The sequence below is a fragment of the Phyllostomus hastatus genome, unplaced genomic scaffold (genome assembly GCF_019186645.2).
Source record: "Phyllostomus hastatus isolate PE091 unplaced genomic scaffold, TTU_PhHast_1.1 phas_contig_86, whole genome shotgun sequence".
NCBI classification, from domain to species: domain Eukaryota; kingdom Metazoa; phylum Chordata; class Mammalia; order Chiroptera; family Phyllostomidae; genus Phyllostomus; species Phyllostomus hastatus.
In genome coordinates, this window is record NW_025333977.1 from 20762868 (window position 1) to 20787067 (window position 24200).

Sequence of the window (24200 nt, forward strand, 5' to 3'; positions counted from 1 at the left end):
TACCTTCCTAATATTTGTCTCTAATATCACTGCAGTAAATAAAACCAGCACTTCAATCACAACAGTGAACAGAGTTCTACTGAGTAACAAAAACTCCCCGGCACAACTGGGGACTTTTAAAATGCAAGCACTCTAAACTTAGCTGCACCCCTGAGAGCCACAAATTGAGAGAGATTAATTCTGTGCCCCTGCACCCCTCATTACCAGGAGAGCTGAAGTAGGTCAAACACAAGTTAATCTCCTGAATTCCACTTTTGCTCATGGATATTAGGCCAGCCATTACTGTGTATTGGCTAATGTCTTTAAGCTACATGCATGCAAAATTAATAAACAGTGCGCCCAGCCAATAGGAAATATAAATACAAGTAAGTGCCTTGAAGTGATTTTACATAATGACACTGTCCATAACAGTAACTAAGGAAACTTACACACACGTGCTGCCCCGTGCCATCTAGAACCAACATGGGTGAAAACAATGAAAACCAATTACTCCAAGTTCTAAATTCTTCCCCAGTAAATAATAACACTGATAAAGAAATGTTAGTTCACCTAAATATCCATGCATCTTTAAATATGATCTGCCTCCACCCATCCTTTTAAAGAGCAAGACAAGACAAAACGCTCATGTGGAGGAGGATGAAGGTTTAAGCAAAGCAAGACTGCCATCACTCTGTGAAGGTATGATGTTTTTCATTCTTTAGGGGAGGGGGAAAAAAACCCCAGGCGTGCATGTCAGCACAAGGCTAGTAAAATCAGGACTCTGCTTGTCCAGGAGGCCTAGTAACGACCTAATTGCCTTACCTCTCTCCGACTGCAGCCGGGTCAAACCACTGCTATTCTATGTTCATTATGAACTGCATATTTTCAGGAGTGATAAATGCTGTAATTTCTTTGTAAAATTAAATGAACCATTGTCTTGCATTTTTAAGGAGCTCTTTGTTGGGTTGGTTGAAAATGCTGTCATATTCTAAGTTATTCCATTTGATCCTCCCCATAACCCCAGCTGGTAGGATTCAAATGATAGGAAATATTACCCTGGGTACTAGCAAGAAATATATTAAATTATTTAAGTTATGAAATTAACAACCAGAGAATCTGAATCTTAATCCTACCACGGTTACTAACCAGGTGACAAATTGATGCCATTTTACCTCAACAAGCACAGAAAAGAAAACACTCACTTAAATGACAGTTCGAAGAATGAAAAAATGCAAATCACTCTTAATTACATGAAAAAAAATTCTTCACCTCATTCTCAGAATAAGAGAACTGTGAATTAACAATACACTGAAACATCACTTTTTAAACCTGTCCTTGGCAGAAGTCAAATAATTTAGCAATATACCATGCTGGTGTGTAAGAGTAGGCAACAAGGTCCTTTCATACACTGCTGATGGGAGGGTTGGTTAGCACAACCATGCAAAATGGTGCATGCGTGCCCTGACTCACCGGTTCAACTGTATGGGAAACATACCCTTTGAAACAATTGTAAATGCACATACCCTCTGACTCCTCAGTTCCTGTCCAGGGTTTATCCTGTAGATGTTTCTCACACAGCTCCAAAATGTACCATGTAAAAAGTCATACATTTAACATTGTTTGAAATAGCTAATAACAAGAACAGTAAATTTTGGCGCATACCTTCGAAGGAATACTATACAGCAAGTAAAAATGAGGAAGTTCTTTAAATACTAATAATCTGCCAGAAAAATAGTTGTGTGAAACTAGCAAACTGCAGAATGGCATGTTCAGTGTATAACACATGTGTAAAAGAGGAAAGCAAAATATATGCATCTGTTTGTAAGTGCACATCATACAGCTAGAAATATACACAAGTATAACATTGGTTGTGCCTCTGGGAGGGAGGTGAGGTGATGGGAGAGAGGTGTGCATAGTTCATTAAATTTGTAAAAGAATTAGGTAGATATACAGAGACAGAAACACAGAAACATAGATCTATGTAAAAAGGCCTCTAAATTAGTAATGTAAAAATAAAGCAAATAAGTGAACATATAGGTACACTTTGCACAAAAAAGATTTCTTTCCACGTACATACAACATGTGTGTGTATGTGGTGTACACACACATTTTCATGTAAACTTTTTGGAACAATACGCAGGAAATTGTTGAAATTAAGGAGAAAATTGTCTCCCTGAGAGAGAAGACATACTTGGGCACTGCTTGAATTTCACCATGTGCATGCTTTCCTTTCATAATCATATCAACCACATGTAAAAGACAGAAACAGGGCAGGAGTAGAATTGACCAAAAGAAATCCATAAAGAAGTTATCTACCCTAAAATGGGTTAAAGTGACCTATAATAAAAGGATCCTATTACTCCTCCAGTCCCACCTTCCTTCTCATAATTCCAATATAGATGAGGCTACTTTGAAAAAGAAAATTCCAATTAGAAATTCTGTGTGGATGACGGCCCCTGAAAACCTAAGAGCAAGAGCTCAGGGAATGGATTTGTCTGGTTCGCCACATAAACGCCCAATAAATACGTGTTGACTGACTGACAGGCCCAATTGCTAAGCATGCTACAGAATATGTGCAAAATAGCCTGCTCAAGCAGTCTGCCATCCCATGAAGACATTTGATTCCAACAGGCCAGAACTTAATTGGAAAAATATGGGAAGGACAGGATGGCAAGACCATTCTAACAAAGTCCTCAAAACATGGACGGTTATTTCTCTCTGCTTTTCTACAGGGCATCTTCCCCACAAGACATTGAACTTTAAAAAAAATCATTCTACCAACAGAAAAAAAATTCTATTCCATATGCTTTGCCAAAGTTGCCCGAGAAGGCAGCGGTAGCTGCTGTGGGCTACGAAAGAGGGGGATACTGCAGGTCCTGTCTGTGCGCACACGTGCAGAAGGACCAGATGAGGTGAGTGCTCTCAGAAAAATTATATTTTATCCACTAAAGTAAAAAAGAGGCTGTTTCTGGGTGTGCAGTGTGAAAAACAGTCTCACTACTTTATAGTCACACCTCATAACATAATCCTGTAACACCTACTGACCCAGGATCTCCAAGAAAGGGATAGTGTTAATTCTATTGCACTTATGGGAAATTTGGGAAATACGTAGGCAAGATCCCCCCAGCCCTGAGGTTCTTACTCACAGCCTTGACCATGGTATTTCCTTCCTTATTTGATAATGAGTAGAATACACTCACACCTTTTCATTAGATTCTGCCTTGTTCTTCTTTGGGCACTAATACAACAAAGCAGTTCTTTTCAGATGAATGTTATGAACTCTGTAATGACTATCATTATTTATTTCATTGCATAAGTAAACATTTTATTATGTAGGCTCCCTTGCAGAAATCCAAAAGGAAAAAATGAGTATTTAAAGTCTGAGTCAAGGATTCATACCATTTACATATTGATGCCTAAGACATTTTCTTCTCAATCATTTCAAAAAATAGTATTTCTTCTTTAAAATACTTTAGTCAAATAATTCCCTAGACCAGAAGAAACTTTTTACCCTGGCTGAGCTATTGGGAACACTGTGTCGACATTACTGTTCAGGCCTACCTTCCCTCCCCTTCATGTCATATCCAGAGTATTTTTATTTTTCAAACTTTGAACCATTTAACTGCCTGCACGGTTAAAGCTATGATTGGTTGTTAACCACTTCTCTAAATACTTCAGGAGACTGCGAAACAGTAGAATTGCACTTTTTTTTTTACATCAATATAAAGTCATGTTCACCCCCACTCCCCTTCCTTCTCACCCCCTCCTTGCGCTCCCCCATGAATGTGTTTTTCTCCCTCACTTCTTAGACGCATTTGGTAACAATCAGGCTTTTATTTTAAGGAGCCCTAAGATAAGGTATCTGTGAGCTCCACACTTGGAGTAATTGATCACATTTGTTTCCTGTTCGTAGGTTAGACTCCTCACTCTTGCTCTTTTTTTTTTTTTTTTTAAACTTGGCATGTTTCTCATTACCCTCTGCCTTGTTAGCCCAGTAGAAATTTTCTACTGTGGAGAGTGAAAACAGGACGATACTATTACAAACCCCATCTACTCGGTGACAGCAGCCCTTCTCTTTGGGAACTTCTGGCCACTTCACGCTTTAGTGGGGAGCCCTCCTATGGATACAGGTATGCTGGCTTGTAACTGAGGGAGGCTCCGTGACATCCGCTTGGTGTTCACATGTTTAATGTTCACACTGTGCTGATTCATACCGAGACTGTTCCCCGGGATGACAACATTGTTATCATATGACTCAAACGGCCCCACCTCATTTCACTTGGGAATGTTAGCTCAGGTTCAATAAGTGTCAGCTGCCAATTCTGAAAAAGAAGACCTGTATCTTTCCCGTTTATGCTTTCCAGATAAATTGTAATCAGTAGCATTTTATTGACCCTGTCAGGTGGGGCTTAATTTCAGATATTGTCTAAGGAAAGAAAAATGCAGAAATCCGAACAATCAAGTTTACTCTTTGGTGTCTGTGGGCCCATGAACAGGAGGCCAGGGTTCAGCCACTCTCCTGTCGTGGCTTCAACCACGACAAAGCAAGAATTCTGGTAACTCAGTGTAAAATGAAGTTGAAGCCCTGCCTTTCTTTTCCCTTTTTAGGATAATATTTATAAAAATATGAGAGATTCTAATAAAGTGATATAAAGTTCATGAAAGAAACCTTAACAAATAATCCTTTACCTAAATGGTACTCCTTCAATATTTCAAGTTTTAAAATTGTCTTTTTTTTTTTCAACTTTTAAAATGATCTTCTTAATAATGCCAGTTTGTCTGGTTGGTTGGTTGGTTTAGGGCTCAATTGTTCTTACATGTCACCATATTCTAGCGCTTGCAAAACAGTCAGCAAAAGCAGCATATTTTAATACAATTCAAAATAAGCCAAGATTCAGGAGGAAACTTGGAATCTGGCCCGAACTCCACCCCCTAAAGTAGTTAGGTGACCTTGGGCAAGTAGCTGACCTTCCCTGACCCTTAGTGTCCTCATTTATAAGATGAGGAGGCCGGGCCATATGGCCTTCACGGTGGCTTTCAGGGCTCACACTCTGTGATAACTAACATTGACCTGAATCACAGTGTGATAGATTGAGTCCTCAGGATTTTCTAAGATGTCAAATACAGTAGCTGCTAGCCACATGTGGCTACCAAGCACTTGAAGTGCAGCTAGTTGGAATTAAGATGTGTTATAAATATACACACCAGATTCCAAAGACTTTAGTGCCCCAAAAAGACTAAATATTTCAGTAATAATTTTTACATTGGCTCCCATTTGGGAATGACAATACTGTGGATGTATTGGTTAAGTAAACTATATTATTAAAAATTAATTACCCCAGTTTCTCTTTTTCTTTTTATAATTGCAACTACTAAAAAATGTTAAATTATATATGAGGCTCATGTTATATTCCCATTAGACAGTAATGAAATAAGGGGTCCATGACTATGTCTTTACTGCAGAGCCAGGGTTAAAATGGAAAGAATCTGAAATACTTAATTCACAGAGGGCCTGTAATGATAAAAGAGCAACCAGTTGTCCTCTGGATAAAAATACACAGGTCAAAGCCATACCTGAAGCAGCCACACTACTGAAAAAAAGAGCATGAAATGTTGTTATAAAGTAGGTTTGGTAATAATGCAGTACTAGTAATCAACATAAAACCTAATAGTTTAAAAATGCCTCCAAACCCATAGCTTAATTTTCTTATCTAATCTGGTTTATATTGTCAAACACCTGAATTATTTGCCCATTAGTAAAAAATTATAAAAATATTAGTGAAATGATTTTTTGGAATTATAAATCATTTTTTGTTTCTTTAGATAGATGCATCCACTTTATCTTGTGAATTCCTTTGCTAGGGAATTTCTGAAGAACTGAGAAGAAAGAGCAAATTTTTACATATTTTTGCCAACAGGAATGCCTAGATAATCTAGATTATTAAGGAAAGAAAAAAAACAGTTTCATCTACACAAAAATGTGTACACATTTGCATGATAGCTATTTCAGTCAATAGCTATTATTTTGTGTTTGAAATGACAGAGTTAGGCCTCAGTGTATTTATAAAATCATGTATCTCTCTAGGAGGTACAGATACAAAACAAATGTTCACTATAGTACAGTGAAACCTAACCCTTAAAAGAAGCATTATCTGTCCCACACTAAAGTATATCCAGTTATTATCTGAAGTGAAAGGAACATTTTACAATTCACAGAAAAACAGGCACGAAATAAATAATTACAAAGCTGATTACTGTCATTTTCTCTGATAGTCAAATGTTTCTCTGGTAAAAATAGGCAATCTGATTTTTATCATCCTTTCTCAAGTATTTGCATCTTTGTCCATCCCCAGAACCTGACACCTAGTTAACCTATTGCAGGTAAAAGCTTTTGAAGATCTACTACTACTCTTGTCCTAATAAGGTCGCTGACCTTTCAGGCTCAACCACAGCTCACCCCCTTCTTCATTTCCTCTCCTATCATTAGTCTGAAATGGCATCAGCCGCCTCTCAATTTTCTTCATCTCTTCAGTGCCCCACCTTTTAGTCCAAATTCACCTAATTAGGAACTTAATTTCCTTTTTTCCCTGATTGAAGAATTGATAGTGGACAGATCCCATTCATCTCTGAATCACGGAAAATTGCATTGATGACTTCTTATTTAGGAATGTTAAGCGTTTATTTTATTCTAGAAACTGTTGGGTGGAAGCCAAGCTTCTCCAAAAAGTATCTTTTTCCAACCACAGAACTAAGCAAATGTAAGTGTTGTTTTTGGATTTGTAACTACAATGGGAAAAGGAGAATCATTTAAATCTAATAAATTTTACATTTAATTGATATTTCATTTTACACAGTCATAGTTACTTATATTTACAACAAGTAGATTTTCCTGTAAGGTGTCAAATAACTGAGTTCTACTAGAAGATCACTGGACTGCATTTAAAGTGATATCTCAGGGGGTTAGGTTAATAATTCCTTGAAGCTGGTCATTGTTGGCAAAATTAAACAAAGAATGTGTTACACCAGCAATGACACATATGGGCTGGATATCTACAACCAGGTAGGAGTCACATATTAAAGTGAGCAACTGGGCAATACCTAACGTTCCTAGAAATTACCTCTTTGACTTTAACATTTAGCAGTTGAGTTTCCTACTTAACAACTCAAAACACATACATAAAAATATCCTCCCCGAGGCATTCTATGACCTTAAAAGTCAATGGTAGAAAAAGAAATCAATCCAATAATTTTATTCTATTGCTCAACTGAAACATTTAACGTCTAATTTCAAGTAGGAAAAAATCATCAACATCATTATAAGACTTGGAACTGATAGTCATAGTAAATGGCACAGACAAGCCAACTTCATGTTATCCAGTTGGTACCTAAGCCCATACTCAGGGTATTCTTCCATAGGGCGTCAGAGCGAGTCATTTCACCAGCATTTATCTTAAGACAAATCTGTTCAGTGCGGATGAGAATCAGTGAAATAGATGACTGAGAAGAAAATGCAGTTTCTTTTTTTTTTTAAGTCTTTTTCAAGCACATGGTCTCAGTGCTCCCTGCTGTCTCGGGTGGGCCATTTGAACCGAATGAGGGCCTAGGCTTTGATATCTGGGCCAAAACTGTGCTGATGTGATCTAGACTCTCCCCGCGAAAGGGAAGCGATAGTGTCGATTTTATTTTATTCCATGAAGTTAGACTTTCTTCTTATGAAAATAAAAATGACAAAACGAGTTGTCGAATGTTGCTCTTCCCCCCTCACTGAATGATGCATACCACATACGCCCTTAGCATGTTCGGGGCTTAGCTATTTGTAAGAGACAGTAACAGCCAGAACAACTTCAAATTCAGTCCGCAAAAAAAAATTTTTTTCTAGGATAATGAAATAGAAAATAAAAACAAAAGCATGTTTAAAACACAAAATTAAGTGAATAAACTACCTCATCAATTTCAGAAAATAGCATTAAAACTATTTCTGTCTGAGAATATAATTGCCTATGTCAGAAAAATCATTAATAGTTAACAATCATTAAAATGAAGGTTTCACAATAGTTTAGACTAAGGAATTTGAATTCTAACCATCTTGGAGCCTTATGTAAGGTGGTGGGGAGGAGGTTAGGGGATGGAGTAAAGAGGAAAGGACTCATGGACATGGACAACAGTGTGGTGACTGCTGGGGGGCCGGGGTAAAAGGAGTCTAATGGAAAAAATACAATAAAGATTAAATCAAAAAGAACATCTCTAAACAGGAAAGAAAAATAAGAGCTCACTTTTACGAGTTGCCATATTTTTTCCTTCATCTTCTGCCACCACTCTAAATTAACCCTAAATAAATAAATGTGAATATAAGAGCAAAGTGTAATGCAGAACCTGCTCCAGGATGCAGCGGTGTCACAAGATCAACCAAAGCAGCCTTGTTATGTAGCTAAACATCAGTAGGAGAGGGAAAGAAGAATGAAAGAACTGAAACCAAACAATGTCTTCTAAATTCATGGAAGATAACTTTATTTCATTCTTAAGAACTTGTATTTCTACAAACCAATTACGGTCTCAACACAAAACCTCGCATATAACAATATAAATTCTGTAAATGGACATGTTGTTCAAGTTAAAATTTATTACAATAAGACTACAGAATTTCTTCTCAAGTTATTCAAGTGATTCAGTATTTCACCCTAATTCTTCTGCTAATAAGCAGAATACATTTTTTCCTAGTACATTGAACAAGCTTTAAGTTTCTTAAGCAAATGAAAGATACTTGCTCAGTCCTTCTGTAGCTAACCGGTAGATTCCCATAGCTGAAATCTTTTATCGCTCCTTCCCTTTCCACTTGGTAAACCTCCTTAAGGTTATTATATAATGACCTGAGTAATGAAGTCCTGAAGATTTTCCATTGAGAGTGGAATTAATCCCAGTGTACTAGGAGTTTAAAACGAAAATCAAAATATTGTTAGGAAAAAATAAAAAGGAGATGTTATGGCATTTTTAATCCTAATACCAAAAATGTAAAGTAAATAAGCCCAGTAAATAAGATCATAGTCACAACATGTTTCTGACACTCACACTGACAATAATCCCAAAAAGATTTGCCATCCCCCCACACTGCCCAAGGACATGTTAATTCTCAAAACCCTCATGCCTACCAATTTTCCCCTTATTCCAACAACTGATCATTATTTCTCCTCCAAAGTTGCCAGAAATTCCTCACTGCCCATAAAGCTTAATTTACTAGTTCATAATATTCCCATATTTATATATGAAGCTACTTTCACAGAACACAAAAGAATATATTTGCCAAAATTGGCAGTTTCTGTTCTCCATTTTAGTTTAGTTTGGTCATATTATCCCTATCTTAAATCTTAACCTGGCCTTTAACTTATTTCTTGGAGAATCTACATAACCTGTACTCCTTAGGAAATGTGCGCAAAATTTAAAAGAAGTCATGTTTTATGGCTAAATGATAGAAGACTGAGAATAGGTAGAATGCAAGGAATGTTGTTAGTATCTCAGAATGTCTGACTAAGTGAATGGTCGCCATGAAAATACAGCTGTATATGTTTGCATGGGCATATGTTTGTTCAGTTTTTTTCCCCTTCCCCAGCCGGGGCTTCAGCTTTAGGTCATTCTGCAAACAAGCCCCAGGAGACACACAATTACACTCCCCTGGAGACTGACCCCTTAGAGTGCCCACCTGTAGCCAAACACAGATAGCATCCCGGAGCAATGAATTAGCACTCTAAGCTGATTAGAGCAGCTCTGCACAACTCTATTTTATTGACACAATGAAGAGAGGACAGAAAAGGGCCTGAAATGAGAAAATCATTTCCATGCTGACTGAATTAAAAGAACAAAAGAGCTCCGTGCAGTTGCAGCATTCAATTTGTCGGGAAAAAAGGAAGCCACTTAATGGCTCACAATAGATCTGAGCAGACAGATGAAATTTAAAACTTCAGCATGAGTGCGATTAGCAGCGCAACATATTCTAAATCATTTCCTCCATATGCATAATTTCGTTTGATTATTTAGTTCTGTGTTTTACAAAAACACTGGGCTAGATGCTATCTCCACAATGTCTTGACTTTTCATTTTTCAAAATCACAGAACAGTTTCTCATTGTATGTTAATGTGCTCGGTGACAATCTAAATTGAACAAAACAAGTGTGGCTCGTGTTTTCCTTTCACCTTCAGTTTCCAAAACTGTATAAACAGAGGTTAATTTGTGAAAACTGGGATTGCGAAGAAATCTACTACCAAACGATTTTAAGTTTGGAATTAAATAAATTACAGGCAACTGGGGCCCTTCCAGACAGGGTAAAAAGCAACCAATTTTTGCACCCAGAGGCTACAAATAAACTCTGCCACGTTTAGCTCAAATCTCAAAACTGACGTCTTCCTCAGTTCAAAAGATAGCATACATATCACTAAAAGCAATATTGTTAGGACAGCATTTTCCAAAGGGAATGTATTTTATTAACTTTATCTCAATTAACTATTCTTTTGCTTGTTCTGACTCCTAAATTCCTTAGGCCAATAAATCTGAAATTGATGTCAAAAAAGGATCACTTGATAAGCAAGCCTCATCTCTAGATATAAATGTTATGGCATTGAAGAACTTCCTAGGAGTCCTCTTTACTATTTTTTATTTTCCCAATTTATAAGGAAACTCTACATGTATAAACCCTATTTGGAAAACAGAATTGATTTTCATGAACTGCTCAAATGTTTGTTTCCAAGGAAGATTTTTCTCTTGCCAGTGTTGATTTTCCGGGTTTAAAAATAAAAAGAGTAGAAGTCAAGCTCCCAGTGTTTGAGTAAGCTCACATTTTCATTTTCCACGCCTAAACTTCTTTTAAGAAAGGCTTTTTGTTTAAAGTGGCCCTTCAGACTTTTAACCTCTCATCTTGGCTCCTAATTTCAATGAAGAAAATTCACTCTTTCTGATCTCAAAATACTCTTTGCCAAAGTGTTGAGGTGCAATGTAAATTGAGCAAAAAATTATAGAACGAGTCGAAAGAAAAAAATTACTCCGAGATACTTGGGGATTTGATATCGGGGTGCATGACTACTTAATTTGCTAAGTGAACTCTCCCCAGAGAGAAAGCCCAGGGTACTCTGAGAATGATGGGGGCACGAGGGATCTCCCCAACAGCTCCCATTCTCCTGAGTCAATGAGGTAAGAGTTTTTTATATAAAGAGAAGCTATAAAGCTCGTGGATATTTTAACAAAATCAACGTAGTGTAACTTTGCTGACAGCTTGTCACATGTCACTGACTGTCTGTCTGGGGTGCCGCGATAACATCTGCATTCACTCAGTATGAGAGCTTAACATAAGACAAAAAAGTGGGCCCTGCCACAGACGGTTCCATCAGTCTGTCAGTTCTGACATGTCATCTGAATTTTTTGAATCACTAAACACTTTTGAGACTCTGGTACTTATTATCTTTTCTTAGTTTCTATACTCACTCAGCAATGCTGGAAAATGTAAAATTTGCAAGTAAGGTAGTGGACGTCCCAGGCTTTTTGTTGTCTAATCCGCAGGCCCTCATTCATGCTCACTGTTAATCTCTTAAGACATTATAAAACTGTTAGACAAAGAAATGTGAATACCTCTGCTTCTTTGGAGAATGGGAGGAAACCAAGGAAAATCGGGATCATGCTAAGCTATTCTTTTCACTGTGAAAATGGTAACTTAAACCTGTTGCATCAAATTATCTATAATTCCCCACGCTAAGGCAAATGTGTTTGAAGAATGAGCGAGAGTAGTGTCACATAAGGAGAAAAATTATCACAAAATCTTCAAAATCTGCCAAATTTGATGTCAACAGAGCATTGGGATCCTGGTTGCTGATTTTCCCACTGCTTCTATTTTTCATGCCAGGCTACATGGCATGTGGTTAATATGCTTTCGTAAAAACTCATAAAAAAGTTTACCAATACCTACTATAAATCATCAAATAGGTTAGATAATTTTGCTCTTTATTAGGTACACTGGGAAAGTTAATAGCTACATAACAATAGCCTTAAAAAATGTGACTAAAATTCATTAAAACACTACATGGCTCTGATTTTAATGAGCAATTTTGTACTCAAAACTAGCAAACTTTACAGTGTTGGTTCTTTAAAGTGTCAATATAAATGGATCCTCAGAGCCAGAGAGAATGCTTTTATAAACCACATAAAACAGCCAAAGCTACATTTCTATCTCCTCTTTACAGTCACTCAGGACATTCAGTTAAAACTATGTTCTCCAAGTAGCCAAGAGATAAGGAAGAGCGAAAATAATATAAATTAAGAGAAAACAAATTAAGAGATAAAGTTTCTCCTGGCCCTCCAATACCTATTCCTCTTTTTTTTATATAAGCACATGCTTAACACCTGCAAATAATTTCAGGTATAGACATGCCCCTGTGAGTGACTAACTACAGGTGTGTTTCCACCTGCACCCTCAAAATGACTGTCCCCCAGATGGTCAAATCTTGTGAATATTAGTTCTGAAGGAAGGTGACACGTATTAGATGGATACCCAATTAATTAAACCCAAACTATTAGGTAAAGAGAATTGCATGGACATTTGGCTAACATAAGAACATATAAAATAAAATAAAAACAAGAGGGTATAAAGAGGGAAAGAGGAAGAAAGGAAAGAAAAAGAGGGAGGAAAAGAAAGCTGGCATTAGCCGCTGCTGCATTTTTTCCAGGACACAGGCTGGACACGCGGCACATGCTGGTGGAGTTCACGTTAGTCAGCAGTGAGCAAAATTAGGAATGAATCTTACAACCACGTGTTGTCTTCTGCCCTTCCTACCGCTTTATGTAAATTCAGACTGGAGAACAACATCCCACACAAACAAAACCTCCCGAATGCAAGAATTGGGTGAATGGCCCTCACACTGACAATCCCTGTGCTGCAAGTAGGTTTCATGACGATTTCTCACTTTTCTTCCTTTGGCATCTCGTCATCTTGTAACTCTCTCAAGAGCTTCAATGTAATGTCATTTGCTTGATGTTTAGTCTGTGCCTAAAATGTCAGCTGTTTATTATTTTTACATTTCAACGCTAACACAATGGCACTTCAGAATAAAGGGCAGGGTTTCTGACACATCTCAATGCCCAAAGGACTTATATTAAATAGGGGTTTCCTTTCTTCCTGAAAATCCAGGGTCATTCATTTTTTGAAAAGATAGACCAGTTTTCATTGCTACATAATTTCCTTCGGACATTCTTTGTACTCTGGCTACGGTTGGCCCTGTTTTACACACTGTAGTGAGATCTAGCTTATTACTTCAAGGAGTAAGTGCTTTGTTTAGAGACACAGAAAATCACCTTTTTCTTTTGCAGAACAGAAGACCATGACAGTGGAAGGGTTTAGAGCCCTAGGACAAGAAGATAAAATATTATACCTCTCCAAAGGCAGTTTTTCTGTCCTTTCTAAACTCCTGAGCTCAGGGCTGTCATTGGGAGGAAGTATTTGGATTCTAGACAAAAATTAAGAGAGCAAATACAGATAAAGTTTTCCATGAGACTAGAACAAACTTATAAAAGTTATAACAAGGCTGAAAACATAAGTGGTTTTCAAATGATGACAGACAAATTCACAGCTGACAGCGTCTTGGTGAGGAGCAACTGATGGCAGAAATCCACCAAATTTATGCTGTATTTTCAACCTCCCCCATCTTGGGTAATGAATTCTAACGTTTTATTGTGGCAGCTGGTGCTTCTCTTTAATCTTTTTTCCTAGCTAGAATGAACTAATCCTTCAGCCCCATCCCCTTCTCACTAAATCTAGTCTACCAGAATTCAGTTTTTAAAAATCATGTTTTTGTCTATATCCATATCACATGTCACATCACAATTCTGCCTTTCTTGACTTAAAAGTCCTAATATTTTAAGTGTCACCTTACCTGATTACAGTGCCTTTCATCCCACCCCATAGAAAGTGAAGGCGAAATGACCTTCTTTTCCCTTCTCAACACCACTTGGAGGACTGCATTTGGAGATCAGTGCTCTGGGGTACTTAGCTGGACTGTACAGAGAAACCAAAACTCTTCAATCACACTTTACAACTACATCTTAGACGCTCAATGAGGTTCATGGAAGATTTGCAGAGCAGAAACTAAAGTCAATTGGAGATCCATGTCTCGATCAATCAGTTATGGTGGTTGACTAAGGAATCAAACTTCAAATGAACACTTCTGAGTCAAGTTCACCAAGTGACATTATATACCTCCTCACCATAATGCCCTTCATAATGTTCCTGACGGGTCAATGTTCAGGGATCCAGATGGAGCTCTGTAATTTAAATCATAACAACTCATGATTTCATCAAGTACTTTCCATATTTTTTAGCCAGGCTCATCACGATAGGCGAACTCAACTACTCTTCACCCTCTGTATTGCTGACAATATTCTTATAGAATTAGCATGTTAAAAGGAGAATTTCCATGCTTTGGAAGGTATGCAGAAAGGGAAAATTCTCTTCTGAAAATCATATCACATCTGGCTTTCTTGAGATTATTGTGTTTTCAAAGTTAAAAAAAATACTCTTATTAAACCTTCCAATTAAGTATATGACTAAATCCAGATTGTTTTCAATGGAAGCCCCCACACAAAGAGAGATCTTGGGACATAGCAGAGTTTGTATAAGAATCATTAGCATGTGGCAGTTTTGTGACGAGTCGGCACGTGCTGCGTAAGTGAGAAGGCATTGACGTGATGCTGGAATGGACGGCAGAACTGAAGGGTGGCAATAACGGTGCCCCGGAGACACAGAGCGCTGGTCCCACCCTTCAAGCTCTCCCTTCAAGAAGTTTCTAACTATACTCAGCCAACTTGACTCCAGGCTATTATTACTTTCAGTCATAAATCTTCAACCGAATTAACTCAACTATCCTCCTACTATCCCATGATTCAGAGACCTCAGCCTCAGTTTCCAATAGCACATATTTTGGTTTTTCTTTGTAAGTAAAAAATAAAAACCCAACTTTTGAGACTTCTTACATTCAAAATGGTCAAAGGTAATGGTGAACAGTGAAATTTTACATGGGACAAGTCATAGTGGGTCTCCTACAGAGTCTGATTTAGGAAACCCCAAATTTCTTCCCAGAAAATCTCAGGACCCCTCTGGTACCCACCAGGTACCAGAAAAATCTCAGTACCCACCAGGTACACAGTTTAAGAAAATTTTAGCAATAAATAAATGGCAATGTACAACAGATTAGGATATGTATTTCTACTTGACTGCAATACTTTTATACTTTTAATCACAATACATTGAGTTATGATACTACCCTGAGCCATCCTCACTTAATGGGGTGGGGATCCCGCTGATTGCGTAAAGCCCAAGAAGGAAGCAAATTTAGAAGCTAGCCAGGGCTGTTATTTCCCGTGGAAAAAGGTCAAAGGTTGTCAATAGGCAGGGTGTGATTTTTTTCATATGAGATTAGATGTTGTCATGGTCATGTGGTGTGTTTGTTCTTAGACTATTCAAAAAGATATTCAGAAAAAAAATACCACCACAGTCCTTACTGAAGAGCAAGAACTGGAATAATAGCACATCTATCCTCCTGTACAGACCAGCTCACACTTGACCCTGCTAGAGAAAACCAGCCCTATTATTATCTGGCTAAAGCCTCAGGGGGCAGAGTTTGCAAGACACAAGAGTGTTGAGGGCCAAGAAAGATAAAGAAGAGTGAAGAGGAGAGAGAACCCTTCAAGGGAGGAATATACGAAGAGAGTTACAACTGATGGGGCATACTTTCTGAAGACTCACCTGGTGAGCTCCTACCTTTCAATCCCTAGCATGCTACAAAAGCCTAAGTTCATTGTCAAAACTCTGGTCTTCCTCCTCTGCACTGTTTAGGAATGCTTAGCAGAGTCTTCAGTGAGAGAGCCATTTAGACACCCAGCAGCAGGCTGGATACACTGGTTCTAGGGAAGGCTGCTTGCCAGCAGCACTGCAACAAGGGACAATATTTAATTCTGTGATGTGATGGCTCTGCCAACCCAAAGAGCTCCTACCCCAAAGACTGAATTCACCAATCCTTTCCTATAATAGGATGCAAGAAGCACCCCCTAGTTTGGAATGATGACACCTCAACTTTAGAACCATGGTACTGATGATCATTTATTAATATCAGTTTGCCTTGAAGTACTCACTATGGCATACCAAGCTCTGCTGTGACCATTTACAACAATTTACAAAGTAATCTTCACATTTAAACTTCACAAACACCCTATGAGGCAGATTTTATTATTACTACCAATTTATAGATGAGGACTCTGAAGCAAAAAGTGTCTAAGCACTTGTTCAAGGTCACAAAGCTACTAAGTGATACAGAATTTGAACCAAGGTCATTTGCCTCTTGACCTGATCCCCTCAGTCCATATGTTATAATTACTTCTTTTGTTGAGGAAGAATAAGAAGACAACGAAGTAGACAGAGAAGAAGAGAAAGAAGGAGGAGGTGGGGGAGGGGGAGGGGAAACAGGAGGAAGAGAAACACCCATGACACCTGTATACATTTGAGAGAACCTAGTGGAATCTTTGAATATTGCCTCAGTACAGTTGAGGCTGAACTAAGTCATACCTCAGGAACAGAATAAAATTGATGCCTACACCTTTTCAGAGATGGGTAGGAAAAGAGTCCTACCTCTAACCAACTTACTTTCCTTTCAAAACAAAGCTTTGGTCTTAAGCTTCCTTCTCTGGTCAAATATAAACTGTGAAGAGATGTGCTCATATCAAAGGTGCTTTGATTTCAGGTTTACAAAACATAATTATGTAATTTAATAAGAGAGAACTTGTAAACAAGCATCCATTTTTCTACTTAAAGTTAATGCATATTCTTCCCAGGTAGGTACAAAGAGCAAAATATGGTCCCAATGTAAATAAAATCTCTAAAATCATGACAACGTAGAGCATGTCCATCAGGATAAAAAGAGGTAAAGAGCAGGGTGTATGAGACAGAACTCAAAGACTCAGAAAGACCTCAGTGAGACTTCTGAGGACAGAGCCAGGTGACTTTTCCAAGGTCCTAAGTCAGTGCTGAGGCAAGAAGTCAAGGTTCCTGGCACCCAGGTCAGAGTTCCTTCCACTGTCTCACTGGACCTCCCGGAAACAAAAACCACTAGACACACGACAAAGAAGCCAGGGAGCCATGCCACATGAATGGGCAGATTGTTGAGGGAAGGGGGGTGGGGAGGAGGAGTAAAGCACTGCAGGATAATATGGTTTTATAGAAATCTATTTGCAAGTAGATCCTGTGGTTACCGATGTGGCTGCCCAAGAGAAAGAACGACTGACTGACAGCCGAACAAAGGCATGGACACTCTCACAAAGGGAGATACAGGAGTCGCAGCGTTCCGTGCACATCACAAATGCACTTCATCAAGTTGAGACAGAGAAAAACAGTGAGGGAAAGCCCACTGTGCACAAGGGCCCCTTTATTCACTAGGCTTTCCCATCCCACACACACTTTACCTGATGAAACGTTAGACTTTTGCTTCTGTTTCTGTAGAATCCTTTTGATTTTTCCACATTCAACTAGCACGTTTCATAACTGTTTAGTGTTCTTATTTTTCTGCAAATTCATGTGCTGTGCACACTGATGACATATTTGGAAGTTAATGAAATCAGATGAAAATAGCTTACATTAAAGTCTCCCCATTTCTTCACTACAATGTCTGCCACCTACTGTTCAGCCACGAAACACTGCAGCTCGTGCATCAATAAAACTTCGTATTAATATTCTCTGAGGTGGAAAGACTCTATTAGCCTTTTTTTTCCTCTCCTGTTCTTTGCTTCCAACTGCGTTTAGCTTTGGAACCCCCTGACAAATGGTCATTATTCTCTGGGCCAGTAAAAAAGAATTCTAAAATTTAGGGGAAATGTCTTTGGTCAGAAGCCCAAGGGAATTGGCTTGTTGAATTAAATGATAAATATATGCATTTAAGGTCATTAGAGACTTTATCTCCTGTAAAGGCTATATTTGTCAGGTTGATATAATTTCTCTCAACTGAGCACTTAACTCCATCGGCCAACATTATTACGATTATTCCTTTTCCTTTAAGTGGGAGACTTCTAGCTCACAACACGTGTGTTCTTTCTGGTGCTGCTTCTCGAGCGATCAAGGCACACCTTTGTTTCATTTAGTATGCAATTTTCACCTCTGACCCAAGAAATGAGTCCTGGGCTTCCTGAACTTTATTGCCTGTTAATAGACTGCTGGCTCTCTTTTCAGCAGTAATAGAAATGGTGGAGAGGCATTTCATTTAGGAGGCTGGCACACTGCAGCCTGAAAGACAGTGTCAGAATTAAAAGTCAGCCCGGCCAAGAAACAATATAAAGATCACAGTGACACGAAAGAGGAAGTTTTCCATATTCCATCACAGACAGCACTCGGGTATGTAAATAAGAACAGCATCCCAGATCTCATTATTTTCCCACCGCACCATGACAGACGCTCTGAACGGTGCTAAGTGATTGAGCTAGTAATTCATCTCCAGCTTACACCTATCTACATATTTTGTTTCTGCTCATTAGACTGGAGACATCAGTGACAAACTTATGAAGTGGCAGTCTTTGGCTTCATAAAATACACACAGATGCTCATCAGAGGCTCTTTGCTGCCTACTTCTTAGTGACACGTGTTTATAATTTTGTCTGTATCCCGTTTGCTGTGGTTTACCCTTAAGTACATCTGTTCAATTAAAATGGAAACGTGTGACATGGCCCATACTCAGCAACTTTCGGGCTTGTTAATGAAATGTTCTAAGGTTCCTGCCTCAGCTCTTTATTTGCAAAAGGATTTCATTCTGCAGTTTTCCAATGATTGAAAAGTACAAATAAAAATACCCCTTAAAACACATACAAAGAAGTCGACTGTTTTGTTAATAGTTAAGAAAGGACATTATTTTACATAAAAAGACATTATTAAAAATGATTTACTGCCTTGTGTTTGAAAACTTACAGGAAAAGTCTGATAATATATTAAACTTGTTTATTATGATTTCATATAATTTTGAATAATACTACTTTTTCCTCTGACAAGTGCAATAAACTCTACTGGTATAGACATAGGTTGATTATCACGAGTCAACTGTGTTGCTTAAAGAAACATGCCCAAACAATCAGCTTTTGAAGGCTGCATCTCCAGTTATTTACACTCACCATCATGGTAATAACTCACCATTTCTATATTAATAAGGCAGTGAAATTTATTGTGATGGTATTGAAAAGTTATTAAGTACTGCATCCCAAGTGACAAAGTACCATAGCACTGTCACTATCCAAAAGCAGTTGCCCATTCATCACCTGCCTTTCCAGATGGTCCTGCATCTTTATCGCTCCCAGGCTGGTGACATCACCTGTTCACCCACTCAAAATTGATGATGAAAGCAAACAGATCTATCTTACTTACATTTACCAAATCAATTTAATTTTTACAGGCCATGGCTTGGTGACATATTGACTGTTTTCCTTAATGGCATCTACCGTATTTAATGCAAGGATGTCATCTTTGATTCCTGGCTCGCATAATGTGTCATTTCATAATAAATTTCTCAAACATATTTACTTAATGGAAAGAATTATGATTGCTTGTCAGTTCTCTTATTAAACACAATGATAACTCTTTTTCTTTTCGAGAATCCTCTACTGGGCAACAAAGCTATTTTTAATCCTTCCTTGTCTCTTTAAGGGGGCCAACGACTTGGACATAAAGTAAGTTCTAATCAAACACTGGACATATGACTGACCGCTTTCAATCCTCCAGCTCAGGGTAAGGGTTTTAATCTCACGTCTTTGTTATTATAGAAGAACTAGATTCTCCAGAGATGCTGTGATTAAAATTATATATTAGCAATAACTAAAGACAAACAGATGAAATGTCACCACAAAAGGATAACAGCTGTACAACTGATTTTAATGGTTCATATGATGTTTAATGTTTACTTCTCCGGATTATTGTAATCAGTTCTCTTCAGCTAGTGCCTTTAGATCAAGTGTATGTTAACATAAATATCTGCATCATAAAAGGTTAAGATTCAGGATGAAAGACTAGTCTATTCACTATCTGATACTCACATGACACCCCCCTTTTCCCCAAGTATGATTTACAGATCCCATCTGCTGCCCTGCCAGACAAATGCTCCTCTGACAGGTGTCACCACTGCATTGTGCTGCATTTGTATTACCTAAAGGGAGTGGATGACTAACACCTATATTCAAAGAGGTACGGGGCCCAGAGGGCAAATCACTGTGTGGCCTCCTTGTCCTCCGGAGCCCCACCTCTATTATGTGTATGCAAATAAAACCAACATCAAATACACTCCAACTGTGACTCCAAGAGAAAAACTGGGGAAGGGCCTGTGACAGAGGAAAACTGAGTAACCTAAGGTGTATGTATTTATTTCTTTAGGTATTATGCCCCAGCCAAGAGAGGCCACAGTGCAAGCACTTGGCTAGATGAACAAGGAACGAGTAGATGGAGAGCTCGGGGGCTACGGCCCTACACTGCTGACCTACAACTACAGCAAAGCTCTTGGCTACCTCCTTCTTCACATATCTGGCTTCGCCAGACAGCATTGTTGGAGTTAACCTGATCCAGCCCCTTCACATAAGATAAAGTCTGAAAAAATCTCCAAGTTTATCTTGCCCTATATTGAACTGACTGGTCCCAGGATTAAGTGTCTTCCTGAGGAGATCGCAGGGAGACGGAAGAATGCCACACAGAACTGCTCTCCATCTGTGCTCCTACTGCGTAGTCTCAATCTAATGGGCATAAATATATATATGTCAATGGCATCTTCCCATGGTTTATGTTTCTTTGGAAACCAAGTCCAGGATTTCCTACATCCCTGTCGTTAGACTGATACCAGCTCTGGTTAGAAAGAAAACAGAAGGAGAAAATAAAACAACATGAGGTCAGAGCCAGGCAACCTGCTCCTACCTGTAGATTAGGTTCATGTAAGTTGACTCTTCATGCTCATCTATTGAGGTGAACTTATCCTAATCCATTAGTTAGGCAGAGGCTTGCCCTTGGGTGAGGTTTCCAGGAAAACAGGGGTTCAAGCTGGTAGTCTTGTGAGACCAAGAAGAACATGTTTTTTGAGGGCAGCTGGCCTGGGTGCCAGGGTGGAGATTCTCTGCTGACATCACACACCTGCTGAATTCCTACCGCAAGAATCTAAACAAATTAAAAAAAACAACAAATCATCCACACCTGTGGCTGCCAACTGACTGAAGTTTCTGTGTGATGCCAGGTACACCTGGATAGCCGAGGAGGTCAGCAGCAGTGTCAGAGGTAAATACCACTGCCAGCTAGTAGGAGGCACAAAGGTGCCCACCTCCCTCCCATGGATCTGTGACAGGAGCCAACTGGCCAACAGTCACAGTAAATATGTCATAGAAAATATGCATATACCTCTTATACATTAGAAAAGCTCTAGGTAACAGTGCGGCAGGAAGAAAAGATTTCAGAGCAGAGGTATCTGTAATCATCAGTCTCTCCCCACCGTGCTCCCAGGGAAGAAGGAGTTTCTGAGTCAACAGCTGGATCCTTGCTTATTAGCCACATCCAGATGCCAGGCAACCCAGACTCGGTAGTACCACGAGGGAATAAGGCAGCAGAGTGCTTGGGAGGGCAGAGTCTCTGAGAGCGACACATGCTGGGTATGTGTAAGGTATTAAAGGAGTAAGAGAATGAATAACAGAGGTACATAGGGGCAAAGAATTTAAGTTTGGCAGGACATTTTAAGGGAAATCCCTCTTTGATGCTTTAAAAAAGGATTTATTTTGTATTTTTTTGAAGGGGTAAAGAGGTTACTTGACTTGTTTTAAAAAAATGTTTTTATGATGACTGCCAAGGTTGAGCTCTGTAATAGGCTAAATAGAGAAAGCATCAGGAACCATCCAAATGCTTAGATCCAAAACCCAAAATTTAGATTCCTAAGGGATCAATTAAAAAACTTAAGGCAGCAAATGTATTTTCCTGTGCGTGTGCCTGTGCGTTGTATGTATGTGAGGTTGTGTGGTGCGGGTTGCGAAGACACTGTTTCAGTGTCTGATGACATTCTACAACTGACTTCCTAGGATTAGATTAAGTAGTACAAACAAATTATTTTGTGTGTCTTGGGTAGTATTTGACTGACAGAACAAAAGTCTGATCTGAAAGCTGATGGGATAAATGCTTAGTAATTGAGAGGGTTTGGATCTGGAGCAGGTAACAAACAAGACCAACAATCACAGAATAAACTTTCAGTTGATCTTGAACCTGCTAGTCCTGTTCCGAGCCATAGAGCCCCTCTGAGAAGACATCTCCAGATATGCTCCTTTGGTCATAAAAGTTCATATGGACTCAGCTCTGGGGTGTGCTTCTAAAGGAGGCAAGCTTTTTCCATGCAAAGTCATTTACCTTCTATCAGTACAAGCAAAAGTCCCTTTATAACAGGAGCACTCTCAAATATCTTGTGCAGTAGTAAAATCTTGTTATATTAAATATCAACTTGAAAAGAATGATAAACTGACAAGTAGCTATGGCATCTACTTGTTACACGCGCACACACACACACACACACACACACACACACACAAAGTCTCTATATCTTACTCTTTGTCATAATGATAGCTGACCACTTCTTGCTCTTGTGATGGTTTTTATTTCTTTTGACTTGAGAATCCTAATTATCAAGGAGAAAATTTTCATTAACAGCATGCTATACATACCTGTCTTCAGCTTCAGCTACTTCACAAAAGGCCAAAAGATGTACCACAGCCAAAATGAGGATAGCATTTATTTACTAAATTTTCCTCTAACTGAAATACTAATTTATTTTTTAAAATTCTTAGGCAGCCCTGACTGGTGTAGCTCAATGGGTTGAGCATTGGCCTAAGAACTGAAAAGTCGCCAGTTCAATTCCTGGTCAGGGCACATGCCTGGGCTGTGTGCCAGGTCCCCAGTTGGGGGCGTGTGAGAGGCAACTGATCCCCTTTCCTTCCCTTCTCTGTATAAATAAATAAATAAAATATTTTTTAAAAAATCATAATGGAATAATCTTAAGCAGAATTATGTATAAGGAGAAGTACTTTATCAAAATTACTATTGTATATGATTCCATCAACGTAAATAAACTTTTAGAAGCCAAGATTTTGTACTAATAGAAATTTGTATTTATTGCCCAAATGAAATAGTGCACAAGTCCCCTCCCTGTCCCCACTTCTCCATACTACCTCCCTGCCATTATTGGAACAAATTCTCTCCTCAGTACAGAACAAACTGCATTACAAAGAGTCTCTGCCCCTGGACTGACCAAATCCTAGAACCAACTGTGAAATTTATTTGCAAAGGATTTTCCTGCCCTGGTCTGGTGGCTCAGCAGATTGGAGTGTCATCATTCAGTACACCAAAAGGTTGCAGGTTTGATTCCCTGTCAGAGCAAATACCTATGGTGCAGTTTCAGTCCCCGGTTGGGGTACATCTGGGAGGCAACTGATCAAGTCCCTCCCTCCCTCCCTCCTTTCTTTCCTCTTTCCCTTACTCTCTAAAAGCAATAAATGTATTTACACAATGGAATTCTATGCAGCTGTAAAAAAAGGAACTCTTACCCTTTGCAACAGTATGGATGTACCTGGAGAACATTATGCTAAGAGAAATCAGCCAGCTGAAGAAAACAAATATCATATTATCTCACTTATATGTGGAATCTAATAAAAGAAACTGATGAACAAAATAAAACCAGAGGCAAGGATACATGGGACAGAGTGATAGATCTCAGAGGAGAGGGGGGTGGGAGACTGGGAGATATTAGCCAAAGAACATATATGCATATATGCAAAGCTCATGGACACAGACAAGAATGTGATGAGGCCAGGTTGGGGGGGGCTTGATGGAGGAGACAAAGGGAGGCCAGGAAATGGGTGACATCAATAATAGTGTCAATAATTTAAAAATTAAAATTAAAAAATAGCAATAAAAAGGATCTTTCCTGACCATTTCATTATTTTGAACCCATGAGTTTTACTATTGATTCAGTGCCTAAAGAAAGAAGCAACAGTTGTGCAAGCACGAGTATAGCAGCAAACAGATAACAAAAGAATTTTGGTCTATTTTGTGGGATATGCTAACAGCTTACATGAGGGCTCCTCACTGTAAGAAAATCACCCCATATTGCTTTGAAAAGTGAGTGACTTACACGCATATTCTAGTGGATCACCAAGGCAG

General features: G+C 38.7%; 1 protein-coding gene and 1 long non-coding RNA gene across 9 annotated transcripts in view; one reads left to right on the forward strand and one right to left on the reverse strand.

The window, feature by feature from the left end:
* LOC123826825 overlaps positions 1 to 22777 on the forward strand; it is a 28051-nt gene extending 5274 nt beyond the window's left edge. Inside the window, exons 2-6 of the long non-coding RNA XR_006787136.1 lie at positions 603 to 678; positions 2712 to 2891; positions 19680 to 19760; positions 20089 to 20213; positions 20400 to 22777. This is a non-coding gene — a long non-coding RNA (uncharacterized LOC123826825). The remainder of the gene's footprint in view (positions 1 to 602; positions 679 to 2711; positions 2892 to 19679; positions 19761 to 20088; positions 20214 to 20399) is intronic.
* The window catches only part of MECOM (MDS1 and EVI1 complex locus), a 550693-nt gene that overhangs the window by 249238 nt on the left and 277255 nt on the right, over positions 1 to 24200 (reverse strand). The window lies entirely within an intron of this gene.